The sequence below is a fragment of the Lithobates pipiens genome, unplaced genomic scaffold, assembly GCF_037356315.1.
Source record: "Lithobates pipiens isolate NorthernLeopardFrog02 unplaced genomic scaffold, aLitPip1_a1.2 Scaffold_37, whole genome shotgun sequence".
NCBI lineage: Eukaryota > Metazoa > Chordata > Amphibia > Anura > Ranidae > Lithobates > Lithobates pipiens.
The window spans coordinates 7,540,433-7,563,019 of NW_027507825.1; the positions used below are offsets into that span (position 1 = coordinate 7,540,433).

Here is a 22,587-nt window from a genome sequence, read left to right on the forward strand (position 1 = left end):
CAGCGTACCACCACTTTAAATATTTAAACCACCGAAAGATTTTTTTTTTCCAATCAATACTATTGATCCGGCCAGACGCGGTAGTGCGCCGATCGATACGTCAGTTGATCAGCGCTCCCTCATGTGGCTTACTGGACTTATTCCCAGGCTGTGGCACAACGGCACGGAATCCGGTTACCGACAGCTGCCATGAAAACTGGGGCGATCGTTATTATTCGTATTTACGAGGGAAAGGCCAAAATGTTCAATTAAATTTGTCACCTTTGGTTCCCATTTTAAAATGAACCTGCCACACACCCAGGCAATTCAAAGTGAACATGTCATGGAAAAAGTGTCAATGTTTTTTTTTTTTAAATGGGGTGTGTCCACGCCTCCTCCTAACACCAGAACCTCATTAGTTACATAGTAGGCAAGGTTGACTAAAGACAACAGTCCATCCAGTTCAGCCTGTGCTGGTGTGTGTGGATGATTATTTCCTATATCCCTGCAGTGGCGGCTGGTGCTCAAAATTTTTGGGGGCGCAAACAAACTGAAAAAAAAAAAAAAACATAAATTGCAGCCTCACTCTACCAACAATCGCAGCCACTGTGCCCATCAAACGCAGCCACTGTGCCCATCAAATGCAGCCACTGTGCCATAAAATGCTGCCATTGTGCCTATCAAACGCATCCACTGTGCCATCAAACACATCCACTGTACCATCAAACACAGCCACTGTGCCCTCAAATGCAGCCACTGTGCCCCACAAAATGCAGCCACTGTGCCCATCAATTTCTGCCACTGTGCCATCAAATGCAGCCAGCCATTGTGCCCCATAAAATGCAGCCACTGTGCCCATCAATTGCCACCACTGTGCCATCAAACGCAGCCACTGTGCCATCAAACGCAGCCGCTGTGCCCATCAAACGCAGCCGCTGTGCCCATCAAACACAGCCACTGTGCCCATCAAACACAGCCACTGTGCCCATCAAACACAGCCACTGTGCCCTCAAATGCAGCCACTGTGCCCCATAAAATGCAGCCACTGTGCCCATCAAACACAGACACTGTGTCCATCAATTTCTGCCACTGTGCAATCAAATGCACCCATTGTGCTTCATAAAATGCAGCCACTGTGCCCATCAATTGCCACCACTGTGCCATCAAACGCAGCCACTGTGCCATCAAATGCATCCACTCTGCCCATCAAATGCAGCCACTGTGCCCATCAAACGCAGCCACTGTGCCCATCAAACGCAGCCACTGTGCCCATCAAACGCAGCCACTGTGCCCATCAATTTCTGCCACTGTGCCATAAAATGCAGCCATTGTGCCCATCAAACGCATCCACTGTGCCATCAAACGCATCCACTGTACCATCAAACGCAGCCACTGTGCTCATCAAACACAGCCACTGTGCCCTCAAATGCAGCCACCGTGCCTCACAAAATGCAGCCACTGTGCCCATCAATTTCTGCCACTGTGCCATCAAATGCAGCCAGCCATTGTGCCCCATAAAATGCAGCCACTGTGCCCATCAATTGCCACCACTATGCCATCAAACGCAGCCACTGTGCCATCAAACGTAGCCACTGTGCCATCAAACGCAGCCACTGTGCCATCAAACGCAGCCACTGTGCCCATCAAATACAGCCACTGTGTCCATCAAACACAGCCACTGTGCCCTCAAATGCAGCCACTGTGCCCATCAATTTCTGCCACTGTGCCCAATAAAATGCAGCCACTGTGTCCATCAAATGAAGCCACTGAGCCAACAAAAGCAGCCACTGTGCCCATCAATTTCGGCCACTGTGCCATCAAACGCAGCCACTTTGCCATCAAATGCAGCCACTGTGCCCCATAAAATGCAGCCACTGTGCCCATCAATTGCCACCACTGTGCCATCAAACGCAGCCACTGTGCCCATCAATTGCTCCCACTGTGCCCATCCATTGCTCCCACTGTGCCCCATAAAACGCAGTCAGTGGGCCATATCAAATGCTGCCAGTATGCCCCCCGCCTGCCCGCCGTCTGCACTTACCCTGTCTCAGTGGGACAGCTCCTTGACGTCTTCTTCCATCCTCTGCTATGATTGGACGCCTGGCATCCAATCACAGCGCCTGTCACTTTAGCCAAACAGGTGACGGGTAACAGATTCGAGCACCTGAATGGCAGAGAGGTGGTTTAGTATTAGGAAAGCGAATGTTCATTCGCATTTCTAACCAAGCTGAGTAACCTGTGAGCGCCCAGCATGGTGCTCACAGGTCACCTTTTTTTGATGCCTATTAGAGCCTATGGCTCTAATCAGGTGCTTCAAAACCACCCCCGCAGCTGTAATTCAGGTGCCCTATATCCCAATAGGGGGTGGCAGTGTCGGCCATAGATAGATTCATGCAATGCATAAATCTATCTATTGGTGCTAGAGGGGGGTGGCAGGAGAGAGGGTGCCGCGCCCCTGCGCCCTTAATGCACGGGTTGCCACTGTATCCCTGTATATTGTGTTCGCTAAGATGCACATTCAAGAGTCTTTTAAAACTATCCATACTTCCTGCCAACACCACCAATTGTTGAAGAGAGTTCCACATCCTTACCGCCCTGACCGTGAAAAACCCCCTTCGCAGCTTAAAGCGGAGTTCCACCCATTTAAAAAGTCTGCAGCTACAAAAAGTGTCCCATGGTCCAGCGATGTGTCCAACCGAAGCCTTGCTCCTCTCCCTCTCTACTGCGCTGGCATTGCAAGTGCAGACGGGCATGCACTGCGCATGCGCGAGCTGCACTGCTCGTTGTGAACGGCCAGGCAATCTTCTAGAACCTGTGATGTGTCCCAGAAGATTGCAGGGAGGGAGGGGCGGGATCCGCCTGGAAGAAAATCACCTGGCTTTTAGGAAAAAACTCAAGACCTTCCTCTTTTAGCAGATGATCAAAGCTCGCCACAGCGCCTAGAGGCGATTCAGTTCGCATTGTGAGCTATACAAGTATTTCGTTCGTTCGTTCGATGAACTTCCACTCGGTGCCGTGGTAACAGGAGAGGAAGTGGGAGCTGGGTACCTGTGAAAACTAGGTACCCGCTTTCCCCTCCCTTCCCCCTAAAAAAAAAATAACATGCCAAATACGGCATGTCAGGGGGTCACAAGTACTTAAAGCGGGAGTCCGCCGGGACTCCGCGTTTTTTTTTTTTTTTTAAAGCCAGCAGCTACAAATACTGCAGCTGCTGACTTTTAAAATAGTGACACTTACCTGTCCAGCGCGCCCGCGATGTCGGCACCCGAAGCCGATCTCTAGATCGTCTGTAAGGTGCTGCCGCCGCCATCTTGGGTATGGGAATCAGGAAATGGAGCCTTTCGGCTTCATTTTCCGGTTCCGTACTGCGCATGCGCGAATCGCGCTGCGCAATAAGGACGGTCCCCGCTGCCTCTGGGATCTGTGTGTTTCCCAGCAGGCAGCGGGGCACTTGCGGAAAGGGGCGGGCACTTGAGGAAAGGAGCGTAATCTACGCCCCTTTCCGCAGAGAGCTATCCCGGAAGTGGGTGCAGAATACCTGTACTGTACAGGTATCTGCACCCCCCTCCCCCCTGAAAGGTGCCAATTGTGGCGCCGGAGGGGGGGAGGGTTCCGATGAGCGGAGGTCCACTTTAGCGTGGACCTCCGCTTTAAAGCGGAAGTTCCATTTTTTGGGTGAAGGGTCAGAATCTTCCCAGGCAGAGAACGGAGCATCTTATTCACCCGGAATGGGCTGCACTGTCTATAGGTCAGAGGAATTTGACTTCCATTTCAGAAGCAACCTTACTGTATACAGAGCAAGCGACATCCAGAGACTGGCGAGATTGCTGAGCTCTTCGTCCCCCCACTGGATGACCACACACCAACCCCGAGGAGGGCGATATTAGGATCTTCGGTGGAAAAAATTGGAATATCGAAGTCAGATTCAGACTTTGTATCCAGAAAAATGTCCCAAAATAAATTGAAGAATTCTGTATTTAACGTTCAGTCCGTGAGACCAGAACCCAACCAGAGGAATGGCATCTACAAAACTTCCACCATACCAGTGAAGGGCATCAGGAAGAACTGAAGAGAGTTTCCAATTCGGGAAGTCCATCTCATCAAGCAGAGTTCTGCTTTAAGCTCTCAGAGGAGAAAGGAAAGGTGAAATGTTCTGCAGACTTTCTGTGAGAGAAGCGAGCTGTGCCTGCGGGACGACCATCACAAAAAAGAGGAATTCAAACTCACAGAGCTTGGAAATCTGAGTGAGAAAAGTTCAATTTTCAAACTTTCTTTTATTTACAGATAATTCTTCTCTATGAGCGGAAAAATGTTCTACAGATTCCACAAATCCAGAGGCTCGGTTGAGGGGCTCAACACTCCTTTTCATCAAGAAAAAAAAATTTCCTCAGGTCATCAGTCATTATTTCCCTGACGAAGGAGTGTGGAGCCTCTGAAACGTGTTGGCTTTTCCTCTAAATGCATTCTTTAGGGGACCCCCACCTCTACCAAGGGGAACCCCTCTAATATAGTGCTGTCTTTAAAATCCAGATCCAAAAACCTCATCCCTCCTGTATAACATTCAGTGTCATGAGTGATGTCTGAGTGATGTTTGAAATTACCGTACTCCCGGCATGTCCCCAGACTACCCCCTCTATCGTACTCCCGGCATGTCCCCAGACTACCCCCTCTATCGTACTCCTGGCATATCCCCAGACTTCTCCCTCTGCCGTACTCCCGGCATGTCCCCAGACTACCCCCTCTACTATACTCCCGGGATGTCCCTAGACTACCCCCTCTACCATACTCCCGGCATGTCCCCAGACTACCCCCTCTATCGTACTCCCAGCATGTCCCCAGACTACCCCCTCTATCGTACTCCCGGCATGTCCCCAGACTACCCCCTCTATCGTACTCCCGGCATGTCCCCACACTACCCCCTCTATCGTACTCCCTGCATGTTCCCAGACTACCCCCTCTACCTTACTCCCGGCATGTCCCCAGACTACCCCCTCTATCGTACTCCCGGCATGTCCCCAGACTACCCCCTCTACCATACTCCCGGCATGTCCCCAGACTACCCCCTCTACCATACTCCCGGCATGTCCCCAGACTACCCCCTCTACCATACTCCCAGCATGTCCCCAGACTACCCCTTCTATTGTACTCCCGGCATGTCCCCAGACTACCCCCTCTATCGTACTCCCAGCATGTCCCCAGACTACCCCCTCTATCGTACTCCCGGCATGTCCCCAGACTACCCCCTCTATCATACTCCCGACATGTTCCCAGACTACCCCCTCTACCATACTCCCGGCATGTCCCCAGACTACCCCCTCTATCGTACTCCCGACATGTTCCCAGACTACCCCCTCTACCATACTCCCGGCATGTCCCCAGACTACCCCCTCTACCTTACTCCCGGCATGTCCCCAGACTACCCCCTCTACCATACTCCCGGCATGTCCCCAGACTACCCCCTCTACCATACTCCCGGCATGTCCCCAGACTACCCCTTCTATTGTACTCCCGGCATGTTCCCAGACTACCCCCTCTACCTTACTCCCGGCATGTCCCCAGACTACCCCCTCTATCGTACTCCCGGCATGTCCCCAGACTACCCCCTCTACCATACTCCCGGCATGTCCCCAGACTACCCCTTCTATTGTACTCCCGGCATGTTCCCAGACTACCCCCTCTACCTTACTCCCGGCATGTCCCCAGACTACCCCCTCTATCGTACTCCCGGCATGTCCCCAGACTACCCCCTCTACCATACTCCCGGCATGTCCCCAGACTACCCCCTCTACCATACTCCCGGCATGTCCCCAGACTACCCCTTCTATTGTACTCCCGGCATGTTCCCAGACTACCCCCTCTACCTTACTCCCGGCATGTCCCCAGACTACCCCCTCTATCGTACTCCCGGCATGTCCCCAGACTACCCCCTCTACCTTACTCCCGGCATGTCCCCAGACTTTAAGGTAAACCAATTCTCTTCCAGTCTCATCGTGTGGCCCCATGTCCTCTTACACTCCCCAGGACTGAAAAGTTTCATACTTATGCTGGAATCCCCTTTGAGATATTTGTAAATCATTTTAATATCGCCTCTCAAGTGTCTCTTCCCCATTGAGAATAGATTTAGTGCTTGTAGTCATTCCCCATAATTGAGATCCTCCAGTCCCCATATTAATTTAGTTGGCCTTCTCTGGATTCCCTCCAGCTCCAACACATCCTTTCTTAGGATTGGTGACCACAACTGGACGGAATACTCCAGATGCCGCTGAACCAGAGTTTTATAAAGTGGCAGAATAATCCTTTTATCTCTGGAGTAAATTCCCTTTTATGCATGCTAATATTCTGCCTGCTTTGCTTGCTGCAGCTTGGCATTGCATGATATTGCTCAGTCTGTCTTCTACTAGGACCCCCAGATCTTTCTCCATCCTGGTGTACATGGCTGATGTGCGTGGCTGCAATATCCGCTGGCCACCCATGATCACTTCACAGAGAGCCAGAATGGGGAACAAACAGATCCCTGTTCTGTCAGGGGAGTACAGTGTGATTGTCTGTTCCTTGTGATCAGGAACAGTGATCTCTCTCCTCCTCCAGTCAGTCCTCTCCCCCCACATTTATAAACATCTTCCAGGGAACACATTTAACCCCTTGATCGCCCCCTAGTGTTAACCCCTTTCCTGCCAGTGTTATTTATACAGTAATTAATGCATTTTTTATAGCTCTGATCGCTGTAGAAATGTCACTGGTCCCAAAAATGTGTCAAAAGTGTCAGATCTGTCCACCGCAATGTCACAGATCCCCTAAAAATCTCTGATTGCCACCATTATTAGTAAAAAAAAAAAAATAATAATAAAAATGGCATAAAACTATCCCCTATTTTGTAGACGCAAGAACTTTTGTGCAAACCAATCAATATACGCTTATTGCGATTTTTTTTTACCAAAAATATGTAGAAGAACACATATCAGCCTAAAAGGATTAAGAAATCTTTTTTTTACTTTTTTTTTTATATACATATATATATTTATTATAGCAAAAAGTAAAAAATATATTTTTTTTTTTCAAAATTGTTGCCCTTTTTTTGTTTATAGTGCAAAAAAATATAAAAATAAAAAAAATAAAAACGCAAATACCACCAAAAGAAAGCTCTATTTGTGGGGGAAAGAAAGGACATCAATTTTGTTAAGTGCCAGCGAAATCGATGCAGTGCCGTATCGCAAAAAATGGCCTGGTCATTAAGGGGGTAAATCCTTCTGGGGGCTGAAGTGGTTAAAGGATACGTTCACTTTGTTTTTTTATGTTTTTAAATCCAGCTTCGATATGTAGCAATATACCATTAATGTACCTCTGCTGCTGCAAAAAAAAAAAAAAAAGGATTACAAAAAATAAACTGTGCTATAAAAAAATTCTCCCGCCCACAGTATATATACACGTCATTGTTTTGAACTTAAATACTGTTGTTATGGCAGCAGCTAGCTGCCATAACCCCAGTATCATTTTTTTTCTATGGGTAATTCAAAGTCTGATAAAAATGATCCTCATGGTATACCGAAGTATAATTACAAGCACTTCATGTCAAAGCCTTTTATTGACAATGACATGAAATTTATGCAAAGAGTCAATATTTGCAGCGTTGACCTTTCCATTTTAAGACCTCTGCAACTCCTATGAAAAAAACTAAGAAATTTCCAAGCTCAACTTACCGACCAGCCTGCGACCAACCAAATTGACCTGTCCAATAGTATGCGTTGGCTTTCTGAGCAACACAACTGGAGAGAGTGTTGGGAGAACGTCAGAGGAAGAACAGAGGGAGAAGACAGTGGAAGAAGACAGCAGAGAGAGGAGAACCGGCAGAGGGATAAGACAGCAGAGAGAGGAGAACCGGCAGAGAGAGAGAAGACAGTGGAGAGAGGAGAACTTGCAGAGGGAGAAGACATCAACAGAGAGAGAAGACAGTGGAGAGGGGAGAACCAGCAGAGAGAGAATTCAGCAGAGAGAGGAGAACCAGCAGAGGGAGAGAAGACAGTGGAGAGAGGAGAACTTGCAGAGGGAGAAGACATCAACAGAGAGAGAAGACAGTGGAGAGAGGAGAACTTGCAGAGGGAGAATACATCAACAGAGAGAGAAGACAGTGGAGAGAGGAGAACTTGCAGAGGGAGAAGACATCAACAGAGAGAGAAGACAGTGGAGAGAGGAGAACTTGCAGAGGGAGAAGACATCAACAGAGAGAGAAGACAGTGGAGAGAGGAGAACCAGCAGAGGGAGAAGACATCAATAGAGGCGGAAGACAGAGGAGAGAGGAGAACCAGCAGAGAGAGAAGACAGTGGAGAGAGGAGAACTGGCAACAGAAGAAGACATCAACAGAGGGAGAAGACAGCAGAGAGGGGAGAACCAGCAGAGGGAGAAGACAGCAGAGAGAGGAGACATCAACAGAGGGAGAAGACAGTGGAGAGGGGAGAACCAGCAGAGAGAGAAGACAGTGGAGAGAGGAGAACTAGCAGAGGGAGAAGACATCAACAGAGGGAGAAGACAGTGGAGAGGGGTGAACCAGCAGAGAGAGAAGACAGCAGAGAGAGAAGAACCGGCAGAGGGAGAAGACAGTGAAGAGAGAAGAACCGGCAGATAGATAAGACATCAAAAGAGGGAGAAGACAGTAGAGAAGGGAGAACCGGGAGAGAGATAAGACAGCAGAGAGAGGAGAATCGGCAGAGGGAGAAGACAGTGGAGCGAGAAGAACCGGCAGAGAGAGAAGACATCAACAGAGGGAGAAGACAGTGGAGAAGGGAGAACCAGCAGAGAGAGAAGACAGTGGAGAGAGGAGAACCGGTAGAGGAAGAAGACATCAACAGAGGGAGAAGACAGTGGAGAGGAGAGAACCAGCAAAGAGAGAAGACAGCAGAGAGAGGAGAACCGGCAGAGGGAGAAGACAGCTGATAGAGAAGACATTAACAGAGGGAGAACACAGGGGAGAGGGGAGAACCAGCAGAGAGAAAAGACAGCAGAGAGAGGAGAACCGGCAGAGGGAGAAGACAGCAGAGAGAAGAGCCAGCAGAGAGAAGAACCGGCAGAGAGAGAAGACAGGGGAGAGGGGAGAACCAGCAGAGAGAGAAGACCGTGGAGAGAAGAACTGGCAGAGAGACGAACTGGCAGAGAGAGAATACAGCAGAGAGAAGAACCGGCAGAGAGAGAAGACAGCGGAGAGGGGAGAACCAGCAGAGAGAGAAGACAGTGGAGAGAAGAAGTGGCAGAGAGAGAAGACACCAACAGAGGGAGAAGACAGCGAAGAGGGGAGAACCAGCAGAGAGAGAAGACAGTGGAGAGAGGAGAGCTGGCAGCGGGAGAGGAAATCAACAGAGGGAGAAGACAGTGGAGAGGGGAGAACCAGCAGAGAGAGAAGTCAGTGGAGAGAGGAGAGCTGGCAGCGGGAGAGGAAATCAACAGAGGGAGAAGACAGCGAAGAGGGGAGAACCAGCAGAGAGAGAAGACAGTGGAGAGAAGAACCGGCAGAGAGAGAAGACACCAACAGAAGGAGAAGACAGCGAAGAGGGGAGAACCAGCAGAGAGAGAAGTCAGTGGAGAGAGGAGAGCTGGCAGCGGGAGAGGAAATCAACAGAGGGAGAAGACAGTGGAGAGGGGAGAACCAGCAGAGAGAGAAGTCAGTGGAGAGAGGAGAACTGGCAGTGGAAGAAGACATCAGCAGAAGGAGAAGAAAGAAGAAGAGAAGCCAGAGCTGCTTTAACAAATTACTTTGTCAAAAACCTGTGTACTGTTTTTATTTTTGACACTTTTTTGGGGTGAGTGGGTACAATGTGCACCTGGCTCATTCACATAGGGAGGGGGCCCCCTTGTCAAAGCGGGCTTCCAGATTCCAATAAGCCCCCCACCGGCAGACTCCGACAACCACCGGCCAGGGTTTTCGGGAAGAGACCTTTGTCCTCATCAACATGGGGATAAGGTGCGCCCCCCCCCCGCCCCAAACCACCCACTCCCCCATGTTGAGGGCATGTGGCCTGGTATGATCCAGGAGGGAGGGGGGGCTCCCTCATCCTCCCCCTCCACCTTTTCTGGCCTGCCGGGCTGCGTGCTAGGTTAAGGGTCTGGTATGCTCTTGGGGGGGAACCCCATGCCAGTTTTTTTTCTGCAAGTCATCATCATGATCTGACTTGTGGTGCGACTTCTATTCAAATCAACAGGTTCTCACAAGGAACCATTCATTTTAAGTAGAGGTAGAAAAACGCTGCTAAAAGCTTGTGTGGCTAAACACGCGATAACGTCAGCTACTAAAAGCACGTTTTACAGCCGCTTTTTCTTGCCGTTGGTAGTGGCTTTGCAGCTTGTTTTTTTTCTAACGCCACGTGTGCCTGAGGCCCTACTGCTGGCATAAAACAGGGCTGATAGTAGCGCTCACCTTTTCTTCTCCGGACAAGGTTTTTTCCGGATGCCCCAAAAAAATCGGAAAGGGGTATCATCAGAAAAAATGACTTTCCCCCAGTCCTCAGCAATCCAATCCTTGTACCTTTTGCAGAATATCAGTCTGTCCCCAATGTTTTTCCTGGAGAGAAGTGGCTTCTTTGCTGCCCTTCTTGATACCAGACCGTCCTCCAAAAGTCTTCTCCTCGCTGTGTGTGCCGAATCTGCCGATGTCCTCACACCTGCCTGCTGCCATTCAAAATCAACAATGCAACCATCAGGCCCTCCCCTCACGCCAGGGTACTCGGTGTAACCCTAGACTCTGACTTGTAATTTCAGCCCCAAGTCCAATCGTTGTCAAAAGTTTGTAGATTTCACCTCCGTAACATCTCCAAAATTCGCCCCTTTTTAACAATTAAAACTACCAAGATCCTCATTCACTCCCTTGTTATCTCTCGCCTTGACTATTGCAACTCCCTTCTCATTGGCCTGCCTCTCCATAGGCTATCTCCTCTTCAGTCTATCATGAATGCTGCTGCCAGACTTATCCACCTTACCAACCGCTCAGTGTCTGCCAACCCTCTCCTCCAATCCCTACACTGGCTCCCAATCAGTGTCTGCCAACCCTCTCCTCCAATCCCTACACTGGCTCCCAATCAGTGTCTGCCAACCCTCTCCTCCAATCCCTACACTGGCTCCCAATCAGTGTCTGCCAACCCTCTCCTCCAATCCCTACACTGGCTCCCAATCAGTGTCTGCCAACCCTCTCCTCCAATCCCTACACTGGCTCCCAATCAGTGTCTGCCAACCCTCTCCTCCAATCCCTACACTGGCTCCCAATCACCCAGCGAATTAAATTCAAAATACTAACCACCACATACAAAGCCATTCACAACTCTGCCCCGAGCTACATCACCAATCTTGTCTCCAAATATCGCCCAAATCGTCCCCTCCGTTCTTCTCAAGACCTCCTACTCTCAAGCTCTCTCGTCTCCTCCTCCCACACTTGTCTCCAGGATTTCTCCAGAGCCTCTCCAATCCTCTGGAACTCGTTACCTCCACCGGTCCGGCTATCCCCTACTCTTGCTACCTTCAGACGATCCCTGAAAACTCATCTATTCAGGGAAGCCTATCACATCTCAAACTAATCTCCTACCACTTCCATCAACTCATTCCCAACAGTTATAACCTTCTGTACCACCTGCCCCACCCTATTAGATTGTAAAGTGGAGGGCCACCCTGAAAACAAAAAAAATATTAAAAATTACAAAAAAATATAAAAAAAAAAAAAAATGAAAAAAAATTTTTTTTTTTACTTACCAGAAATGCCTGTTGCTAGGCACTTTCTCCTAATCTTCCTCTTCCTCCTCCGCGGAGATCTTCTGTCTTCTGTCTTCGTCGCGGCGTCTTCTGGGTAATGAGTCGCGCTGTGTTCTGGGAACTGTGTGTTCCAGAACACAGCGCGTCCCATTCAGAAAGCGCTGCGGGAGTCGCGCATGCGCAGTAGCTGCGGGACTCGCGCATGCGCAGTAGGAAACGGGCAGTGAAGCCGTAAGGCTCCACTGCCTGTTTCCCTTACAAGGAATGGCAGCACCGGGACCCGAGAGCCGAGGGACGGGTCGGCCTCGGGCGGCCGACATCGCCGGCACCCTGGACAGGTGAGTTTGTTGATTAAGTCAGCAGCTGCAGTGTTTGCAGCTGCTGACTTTTTTTTTTTTTTTGTATAACCGGCCCTCCTCTTAAGCTCTTCTGAGCAGGGTCCTCTTAATCCTCTTGTATTTAATTGTATTGTAACTGTATTGTCTCCCTTTTATATTGTAAAGCGCTGCGTAAATTGCTGGCGCTATATAAATCCTGAATAATAATAATAATAATTCCCTAGCAAGCTCTGCACTGGTGGTGCCACCGATCCCGCAGCTGAATCAACTGTAGGAGACGGTCCCGGTGTTTGCTGGACTTTCTTGGGCGCCCTGAAGTCTTCACACATGCAGTGGAAATGTTTTTTTTTTTTTTTTTTATGGGATGAAGTTAATTTTCATGGCAAAGAGGGACTTTGCAACTAATTGCAATTCATCTGATCACGCTTCGTAACATTCTGGTGTTTATGCAAATCGCCATCATAGAAACTGAGGCAGCCGACTTTGTGAAAATGTATATTTGTGTCATTCTCAAAACTTTTGGCCACGGCTGTATACGGAACCTCAGCTGGCTCTGGATCCTTTATCATCTCCAGAACCTCATTGATGCCTCAATCACCTAAAGAGGAAACATCCCCCTGCAGATATCAGTAAGATATACCTTTAGGATTTTGAAAGTGGATATTAACAATATTGATCGAGTCAATTCCTGAATTTTTTCAATGAAAACTCAATCCTGTAAAAAAAAATGTATAAAAAAATTGGTGAAGTAAAAACTGTTCTAAGGTATGGAAAAAAAAAAAACGTAGAACTCTAGTGCCCTCTGCTGTTCTGTTTGAGTTATTGGTTTGAAGTTCAAAGCGGTATTAAAGCCAAAACCAAAAATGTAATATAACTTAACAATATTTAAGATATTGAGGCATGTGAGTAAAAGCCATGCTTGATGTGTGCCATGATGTCACTGCACAGGTGTGTACCCGGACCCGCTGCCGGATCTGAGGCCGAGCTCAGCAGTTCACAAATCAGATCTCTCCAAATGGTAACAAGTGCATTTTTCATGGGCACGGGATTGTTCGAGCGATTTCTGTTGAGTGCCAGTGGGCACACATTGATCATACAGTATACACACAGACACACACACAGTATACAGACACAGTATACACACAGACACACACACAGTATACACATAGACACACACACAGTATACACATAGACACACACACAGACACACACACAGTATACACACAGACACACACACAGTATACACATAGACACACACACAGTATACACACAGACACACACACAGTATACACACAGACACACACACACAGTATACACATAGACACACACACAGACACACACACAGTATACACATAGACACACACACAGTATACACACAGACACACACACAGACACACACACAGTATACACACACAGAGTATACACACAGTATACAGACACAGACACACACATAGTATACACACACAGTGTGTACACACAGACACACACACAGTATACAAATACGGACACACACACAGTATACAGACACACACACACAGTATACACACAGTATACACACAGACACATAGTATGCGCACAGTATACACACCAACACATGCACAGTATACAGACACACACATTATACAGACACCGTATACACACAGACAGTATACACACTGACACATGCACAGTATACAGACACACACATTATACAGACACCGTATACACACAGACAGTATACACACTGACACATGCACAGTATACAGACACACACATTATACAGACACCGTATACACACAGACAGTATACACACTGACACATGCACAGTATACAGACACACACACACACAGTATACAGACACCGTATGCACACACACAGTATACACACAGACACAAGCACAGTATACAGACACTGTATACACACACACACACAGTATACACACCGACACATGCACAGTATACAGACACACACACACACACAATATACACAAAGACACAGTATACACACACACAGTATACACACACACAGTATACACACAGACTACATACACACACACATTAAGCACATACATGCACACACAGTATACACACAGACACACCCACAGTATACACACAGACACACACACAGTATACGCACAGACTATACACACACACACAGACACACACACACACACACATTAAGCATATACCTACACACACAGTATACACACACTAGTACTTTTAATCTAGAAATCAGTCTAACACACTGCTGCTGCCCCATCTCCTGACATGCTGGGACTTGTAGTGCCCCAGCAGCTCACAGACAGATTGGATGGTAATACAGGAGAGGCGGGTGATATTTCTGTGTAGTGGTGGGCAGGTAATCAGTAGGGAGATGTAGCAGAGATTGGGGGAGAAGTGCAGAACATCCTTCCCCAGGAGCAGTGCACTTCTCACACACAGAACAACAATCTAACAGCCTCAGAGACAGGAGCTCTGCTGGAGGAGACACTGCCTCCCCCTTCTGGCCACCAGAGAAAGTACTGATAAAACTACATTTCACTCAGCCAAGTTAGTAATCTTACCTTGTATCAGCCTGAAATCCATCCCACACTGCAGGCTGTGTCCGGCCTGCCTCTCCTCTCCTCCAGATGTCGGCATCTCCTGCTCTGTATTCAAAGAAGCCGCGTGGGGGAAGGGGGCATGTACACTCTGTTCCCATTGGCTGAGGAGGTAGAGGAGGGGCGGAGCAGCTATAGCCTCCAAAATTTTACATCAAAATGATGTCGCTGTCTGACATTTCAGGGACAGATGTAACAATACACAGATTTTTACAATCTGTCCCTGGTTTTACTGAGGTTGGCAACCCTGACGGGGCGCCTTAGCGGCATGGGGCCCTCGGTCAGTGTCCGAGTGCCCGAATGGTTAGTCTGCCCCTGACTGTGCAATTTGTTTTGTTCTGAATTTGTTTTTTAATGAATTTTGACAAATCCATTCATTCAGAAATATCCGAATTAACGAAAGCCCATTTAAAAAAAAATTCAGAATATTCAGAAATCTAAATATTCGAAAATTCAACAGTTTGAAATTTTGGAAATTCAAAATTTGAAAATCCAAACATCTGAAAATTCGGAAATTTGGAAATCCAAAAATAAGAATGAGAAGCCGAAAATTCAAAAGAACGAAAATCCAAAAATCTGAAATAATAACTTAACTATTACTAAACTATCAAAATATAGGTATCGGGTGCTCTCTTTGGCAGCACATATATTAAAATTGGAACGATACAGAGATTAATAGCATGGCCCCTGTGCAAGGATGACACGCAAATTTGTGAAGCGTTCCATATATATATATATATTTTTTTTTTTGAACATCACTTCTTTTCATATATTACTTAGACTAACTCTAGACATTATCTAACAATGAAAACAGTGCAATAACCTCCAAAAGAGGTATGGGGAACATCGCTCACCTCCTGAGTGCAGCATGTTCCTGGGAGTGGTGTTCATAGTTACATAGTTAGTAAGGTTGAATAAAGACACCAGTCCATCCTGAGTGAGTGTCTACAATTGTCCCTATCCCTGTACATTGCACACTCACATCGGTCCCTACCCTCAAGGAGCCCACAATCCAAGGTCCCCATTCATATACTAGGGACAATTTTGGAGAGAATCCAATTAACCTGCCTGCATGTCTTTGTAGTGTGGGAGGAAACCAGGCAGGTAGCGTCGTGGTTGGGATTTGAACCAGCAACCCTTCTTACTGCTAGATGAGAGTGCTAACCACTACACCACTGTGCTGAGGTGACACTGATAGGCACCGATAGGTGGCAGTGATGGTCACTGATGGGTGGCGGTGATGGGCACTGATTGGTTACACTGATAGGCAGCACTTCTAGGTGGCACTGATTGGCACCTATGGTGGGCATTGATAGGTGGCACTTGTGGGCATTGATAGGTGGCACTTGCGGGCTTTGATAGGTGGCACTTGCGGGCATTGATAGGTGGCACTTGCAGTCTTTGATAGGTGGCACTTGCGGCATTGATAGGTGGCACTTGCAGGCTTTGATAGGTGGCACTTGTGGGCATTGATAGGTGGCACTTGCGGGCTTTGATAGGTGGCACTTGCGGGCATTGATAGGTGGCACTTGCAGTCTTTGATACGTGGCACTTGCGGGCATTGATAGGTGGCACTTGCAGGCTTTGATAGGTGGCACTTGTGGGCATTGATAGGTGGCACTTGCGGGCTTTGATAGGTGAAACTTGTGGGCACTGTGGGCACCGTCAGGTGGCAAAGATGAGGCATAATTACCTCTTCCTCTTTGTGACCGATGTCCCTTTCAGATGAGGCGGTGATCGGCGTTTTTTTTTTTCTCCTCCGCTGTCAGCGTGTATAGAATTCCTCCAGGTTCCCATATTACATTTTACCAAAAATTACAGATTGAAAAGAAACTGGCATTTCTAATAACATTCGATTACAATATGACTTGTGTCACAATTATATATACACTATATACATTTTTTATTTGCTATTCCCCCCCCCCCCCCACAAAAATGGAGGTACCCTTTAACCACTTGCCGTCAATTTTGTTTGGGTGCAACGCCTGCACGACCGCGCAATTGTCAGTTAAAGCGACGACGCAGGGCCAAATCGCAAAAAGTGCTCTGGTCAGGAAGGGGGTAAAATCTTCCGGGGCTGAAGCGGTTAAGGGGGGGGGGGGGAATCTTTCCAGTCTGTAAGTGGTTAGGGAAGAAATCATCTTAATTAACTGAATTTTTACTTTTACACCACAAGAGGGCAGCAAGTCCCATACAATGAGCAGAGATCCAAGCATATCATTTTTGTAAGCAGTCCGCTTGGATCGGGCCGGTGTCCGGTGTTCCCCTGAGAGGGGGCAAGGACTGATCTCCGCCTGACATAAGTAGGATTATTGAATTGTAAGGTACCAAAAGGAGAGACTAAGTAACTTTTTCTTTATTATATTTCTGAACATAGAAACAATTCATTATAAATAATGTGACTGTATGGATGCCAGCCAATCAAAAACACTTAAATTGCTTGAAAGATCCTTTATTACAATATGTATCATTCATTAACCACTTAAGGACCAGGCCTCTTTTTCAGACTTGGTGTTTTCATGTTTAAAACAGTTTTTTTTTGCTAGAAAATTACTTAGAACCCCCAAACATTTTATATTGTTTTTTTTTCTAACACCCTAGAGAATAAAATGGCGGTCATTGAAATACTTTTTTTTACACCGTATTTGCGCAGCGGTCTTACAAGCGCACTTTTTTTTTTAAAAAATGCACTTTTTTGAATAAAGACAACAGTAAAATTAGCCCAATTTTTTTTTATATTGTGAAAGATAACGGTACGCCGAGTAAATTGATACCCAACATGTCACGCTTCAAAATTGCGCCCGCTCGTGGAATGGCGTCAAACTTTTAGCCTCAAAAATCTCCATAAGCGACATTTAAAAAATTCTACAGGTTGCATTTTTTGCGTTACAGAGGAGGTCTAGGGCTAGAATTATTGCTCTCGCTCTACCGATCGCGGCAATACCTCACATGTGTGGTTTGACCACCGTTTTCATATGCGGGCGCTACTCACGTATGCGCCCGCTTCTGTGCGCAAGCTCGTCGTGACGGGGTGTTTTTAAAAATTTTTTTTTTTTTTCTTATTTATTTTAATTGATTTTATTTATTTTTACACTGTTTTTTTAAAAAAAAATGGATCACTTTTATTCCTATTACAAGGAATGTAAACATCCCTTGTAATAGAAAAAAGCATGACAGGTCCTCTTAAATATGAGATCCGGGGGGTCAAAAAGTTCTCAGATCTCATATTTGAGCTAAAATGCAAAAAAAAAAAAAAGAAAAAAAAAAAAAGAAAATCTGACATTTAAAAAAAATATATACCTTTAAGAGGTATGGGCGGAAGTGACGTTTTGACGTCGCTTCCGCCCTCCTATGGTATAGAGACGAGTGGGGGCCATCTTAGCCTCACTTGTCTCTATGCCCAGCAGACGGAAGGACCCGATCGCCTCCGCCGCTACCGACGGCTCCGGTAAGCGGCGGAAGGTGCGGGAGGGCGGCGGGAGGGGGGGGGGGTGGCACCTCTCCCGTCGCTGATAGCGGTGATCGCGCGGCGAATCCGCTGCGGAGACCACCGTTATCGTACAGCCGACCGCCGCCTGAAGAGATGGATATCTCGGTTGTGGCAGCAGCTGCTGCCGTTACCGAGATATCCCTCTTCAAAAATAGGACGTACATCGGCGTGCGGCGGTCGGCAAGTGGTTAAAACCAGATGACAATAACCACCATTTCTGACATTTCTCTCATATATGTAAAAATCGGTGTTTTTATTTTTATTTTTTTGCTAGGAAATTACTTCGATTCCCCCAAACATTATATATATATTAGCAGAGACCCTAGGGAATAAAATGGCGATCATTGCAATTGTTTTGTGTTACGCGGTATTTGCACTTTCATTAATAGAAAAAAAAAAAACACACAATATGTAACCCAATTGTTTTGTAAAATATGAAAGGTGATGTTGTTGCCGAGTAAATAGATACCCAACGTGCTGCTTACATCGATCAGTTAGGCGCCCTTCACACTTGGCCTCGCATGACTTGCGCTACAAAACGCGCGATGCGCATTGTGAGTGGCATTTCTTCTAAATGGCACCCAAAACACAGTGCGATTTTTGGCAACGATTGTCACGTGACAAAACACGGCGCTTAAAAAAAAAAAAAAAATCACCTTGAGCTTGTGGAGCGGAGGTTTCTTTTGGGGGGGGGTGACAAATGCGCGTAGAGCAGCCCATTATGCAGGAACCGCATCAAAAAATTGTCCCGCATAAAAACCGCGAGCAGGAACGTTTTTTTTTTTTGTCTGAAGGTGCGATCGTACATCTGTCTTTAGAAAAGGGCGAGGGAGCGTTCTACAGGGAGGGGGGAGGGGGGGGGGCACAGTTGCTACAATTTAAAACAATCAAGAAAGTTTGCATTGATCTCAGGGTCATGGAGGGTTCATCGCCAACACATCGCCATCGGGTTGCCTGCGTTTTTTTTTTAAAGGTCGCTGGGAAAAAAAAAAAAAAGAATTCCTGGGAGAGGCCACAGCGCAGCATTTCCACGCCTGCGAAATCAAACGGAGATCGGGCACATCTGCTGACCCACATTTGCTGATTTCTCGCATGTTTTATACACACCCGCCCACCATTATCTTGAAGAATTCCTCTCCGGCTCGCTGTAAACCCTTACAGCCTGAAATACGACACATACGGAGCTGCACTTGGCTGCCTGTGTCTGTTTGTGGGACGGAGCGATCAAAAAAGTCATCCTGTCTACACCCCAACCAGAGCTGGGGCAAGGTCGTCAGAGGCCAGGTGGGAACATACCAAACCCCCAAGATGTATGAGCAATATGTGTCAGCAAAAATCCCCCCCCCCCCCCCACACACACAAATTTCCCCTCCTAGCACAAATATATCCCCAGTCCCCCCCTCCTAGCACAAATCCTCTTCCCCATCCCCCATTCCAACAAAAATCACCACTCTTAGCACCCCCTCCCCCCAATTTCTCCTCCTAGATCAAATATATCCCAGTCATACCTACTAGCGCAAATCCCTCCCGTCCCCCCAAAACAATATTTGCCCTCTACCATTTTACTTTTATAGCACATGCCCCCCCCCCACCCAAGTCCCCCCTACTAGAACAAATTCTCTTGCCCAATTCCCCATCCCAACACAAATAACCACTCCTAGCACCCCCTCCCCCCCAATTTCCCCTCCTAGAACAATTCTTACCCCCTGCCCCCCCCCCCCCCCCTAAATTTCCCTTGCTAGCACAAATCTATCCCGTTATTCATAATTTTTTTCCCCTCTACCATTTTACTTTTATAGCACAAACCCCCCAAGTCCCCCCCTCCTAGCACAAATCCTCTCCCCCCCATCCCAACACAAATCACCAGTCCTAGCACCGCCCCCCCCCCCCAGAACAATTCTTACCCCCTGCCACCCCCCAAAATTTCTCTTCTAAACCCCCTGCCCTCCCCGAAAAAAAATTGTATGAGCAATATCTGTCAGCAAAAATCCCCCCCCCCCCACACACAAATTTCCCCTCCTTGCACAAATCTATCCACAGTCATCCCTACTAGCACAAATCTCCCCCCCCCAAAAAAAAATATTTTCCCTCTACCATTTTACTTTTGTAGCACAACCCCCTCCCCCCCAAGTCCCCCCTCCTAGCACAAATCCTCGTCCCCCATCCCAACACAAATCACCACTCCTAGCACCCCCACCCCAATTTCCCCTCCTAGAACAGCTCTTACCCCCTGCCGCCCCCCAAATTTACCTTCTCAACCCCCTGTTCCCCCACAGACCTTACATGATACCTCAGTACCCAAGGCACCCTCCCGCCTACCCCTTGTCCCGAGCCTGACCCTAACATGCTACATTCATTTTATCACAATGCTCTGTGACTGGTGACTGCCTCCCAAATGCACTTCTGCGTTGTGACCCTGAGACATGTATATAAATGCAACCGCATTGTAACACTGCGTTGCCGCAATATTTTGCACTTTATTAACCACTTGACCACTGGGCACTTAACCACTTGCTTACTGGGCACTTAAACCCCCCTCAGTCCCAGACCAATTTTCAGCTTTCAGCGCTGATGCACTTTGAATGACAATTGCGCGGTCATACAACACTGTACCCAAATGAAATTTTTATCATTTTTTTCCCACAAATAGAGCTTTCTTTTGGTGGTATTTAATTACAGCTCGGAGTTTTATTTTTTGCTAAACAAACAAAAAAAGATGCAAAAAAAAAAAAAAATCATGTTTAATAGTTTGTTATAAAATTTTGCAAACAGGTCATTTTTCTCCTTCATTGAAGTGCGCTGATGAGGCAGCACTGATAGGCTGCACTGGTGGGCACTGATAGGCTGCACTGGTGGGCACTGATAGGCTGCATTGGTGGGCACTGATAGGCTGCACTGGTGGGCACTGATAGGCATAGTTAAGGCGGCACTAATAGGCACAGATAAGGCGGCACCGATGGGCACAGATAAGGCGGCACTGATGGGCAAAGACGGGCACAGATAAGATGGCATGGATGGGTGGCACAGATGGGTGGCACGGATGGGTGGCACTAAGGGGCACTGATAGGTACCACTGATAGATGGGACTGCTGGGCACTGATAGGTGGCACTGATAGGTGGCTCTGATAGGTGGCACTGCTGGGCACTGATGGGCGGCACTGCTGGGCACGGATTTGTGGCACTGGGGTGCAGCACCTTTGTTTAGGCAGACTGTGGGCACTGCTGGGTGGCACTGCTGGGTGGCACTGTGGGCACTGCTGGGTGGCACTATGGGCACTGCTGGGTGTCACTATGGGCACTGCTGGGTGGCACTGACAGGGGGGACACATTGTTTATTTAGGCAGGCAAAGCAGGGGGCAGGTGGGCACTGGCAGGGGGCAGGTGGGCACTGGCAGGGCTGGCCGTGATCGGCTTTTTTTTTTCTCCTCGCGCTGTCAGCGCGAGGAGGAATAATAGCCGATTACCGGCTCCATTATATCACATGATCAGGTGTCATTGGCTGACAGCTGATCACGTGATAAGGGGTCGGGATCGACCCCTTGCACGGATCGGTGATCAGGCGAGTCTCATGCACGGGACGACGTCTATTGACGTCGTCCCGGAAAAGGAGATCCGCGCTGTAGCCGTCATTTGGCTATAGCGCGGATCTCAAGTGGTTAAACCCCCTTCCTAACCAGACCAATTTTCAGCTTTCAGTGCTCTCACATTTTGAATGACAATTACTCTGTCAGTCAACACTGTACCTATATGAAATTTTTGTCTTTTTTTCCATACAAATAGAGCTGAAAATTGAACACACCTGAAGTACTGACGGCTGATCTCATTTCTTGAGACCCCAACAAGTCAGGAAAGTACAAATACCCCCCAAATGAACCCTTTTTGGAAAGTAGACATTCCAAGGTATTTAGTAAGAGGCATGCTGCATTTTTTGAAGTTGTCATTTTTTCACACAATTCTTTGCAAATCGAGATTTTCTTTTTTTTTTTTTCACAAAATTTTTATATTAGCGGGTTATTTCTCACACACAGCATATGCATAGCACAAATTACACCCCAAAACACATTCTGATACTCCTCCTGAGTATGGCGATACCACATGTGTGAGACTTTTACACAGCGTGGCCACATACAGAGGCCCAACATGCAGGGAGGACCTTCAGGCGTTCTAGGAGCATAAATTACACATATCATTTCTTGACTACCTCTTACATTTTGAAGGCCCTGGAGCACCAGGACAATGGAAACGCCCCAAAAATAACCCCATTTTGGAAAGAAAACAACCCAATGTATAACATATGAGGCATATCGAGTCTTTTGAACATGTCATTTTTTTCTACAAGTTTTTTGAAAATGTGTAAAGAAAATGAAAATGCATTTTTTTTACACAATGTTGTCCATTTACACAATATTTCTAACACATAACATGTGCATACCAAACATTACACCCCAAAATAGATTCTCCTACTCCTTCTGAGTAT

The 22,587-nt window shown here is 47.4% G+C and overlaps 1 non-coding gene across 1 annotated transcript; it reads left to right on the plus strand.

The window, feature by feature from the left end:
- The first annotated feature begins 15,245 nt into the window (after nucleotides 1-15,245).
- On the plus strand, nucleotides 15,246-15,352 carry LOC143956622 (U6 spliceosomal RNA). The gene has a single exon (XR_013269963.1). It is a non-coding gene; the product is annotated as a U6 spliceosomal RNA (small nuclear RNA).
- Nucleotides 15,353-22,587: the final 7,235 nt, after the last annotated feature.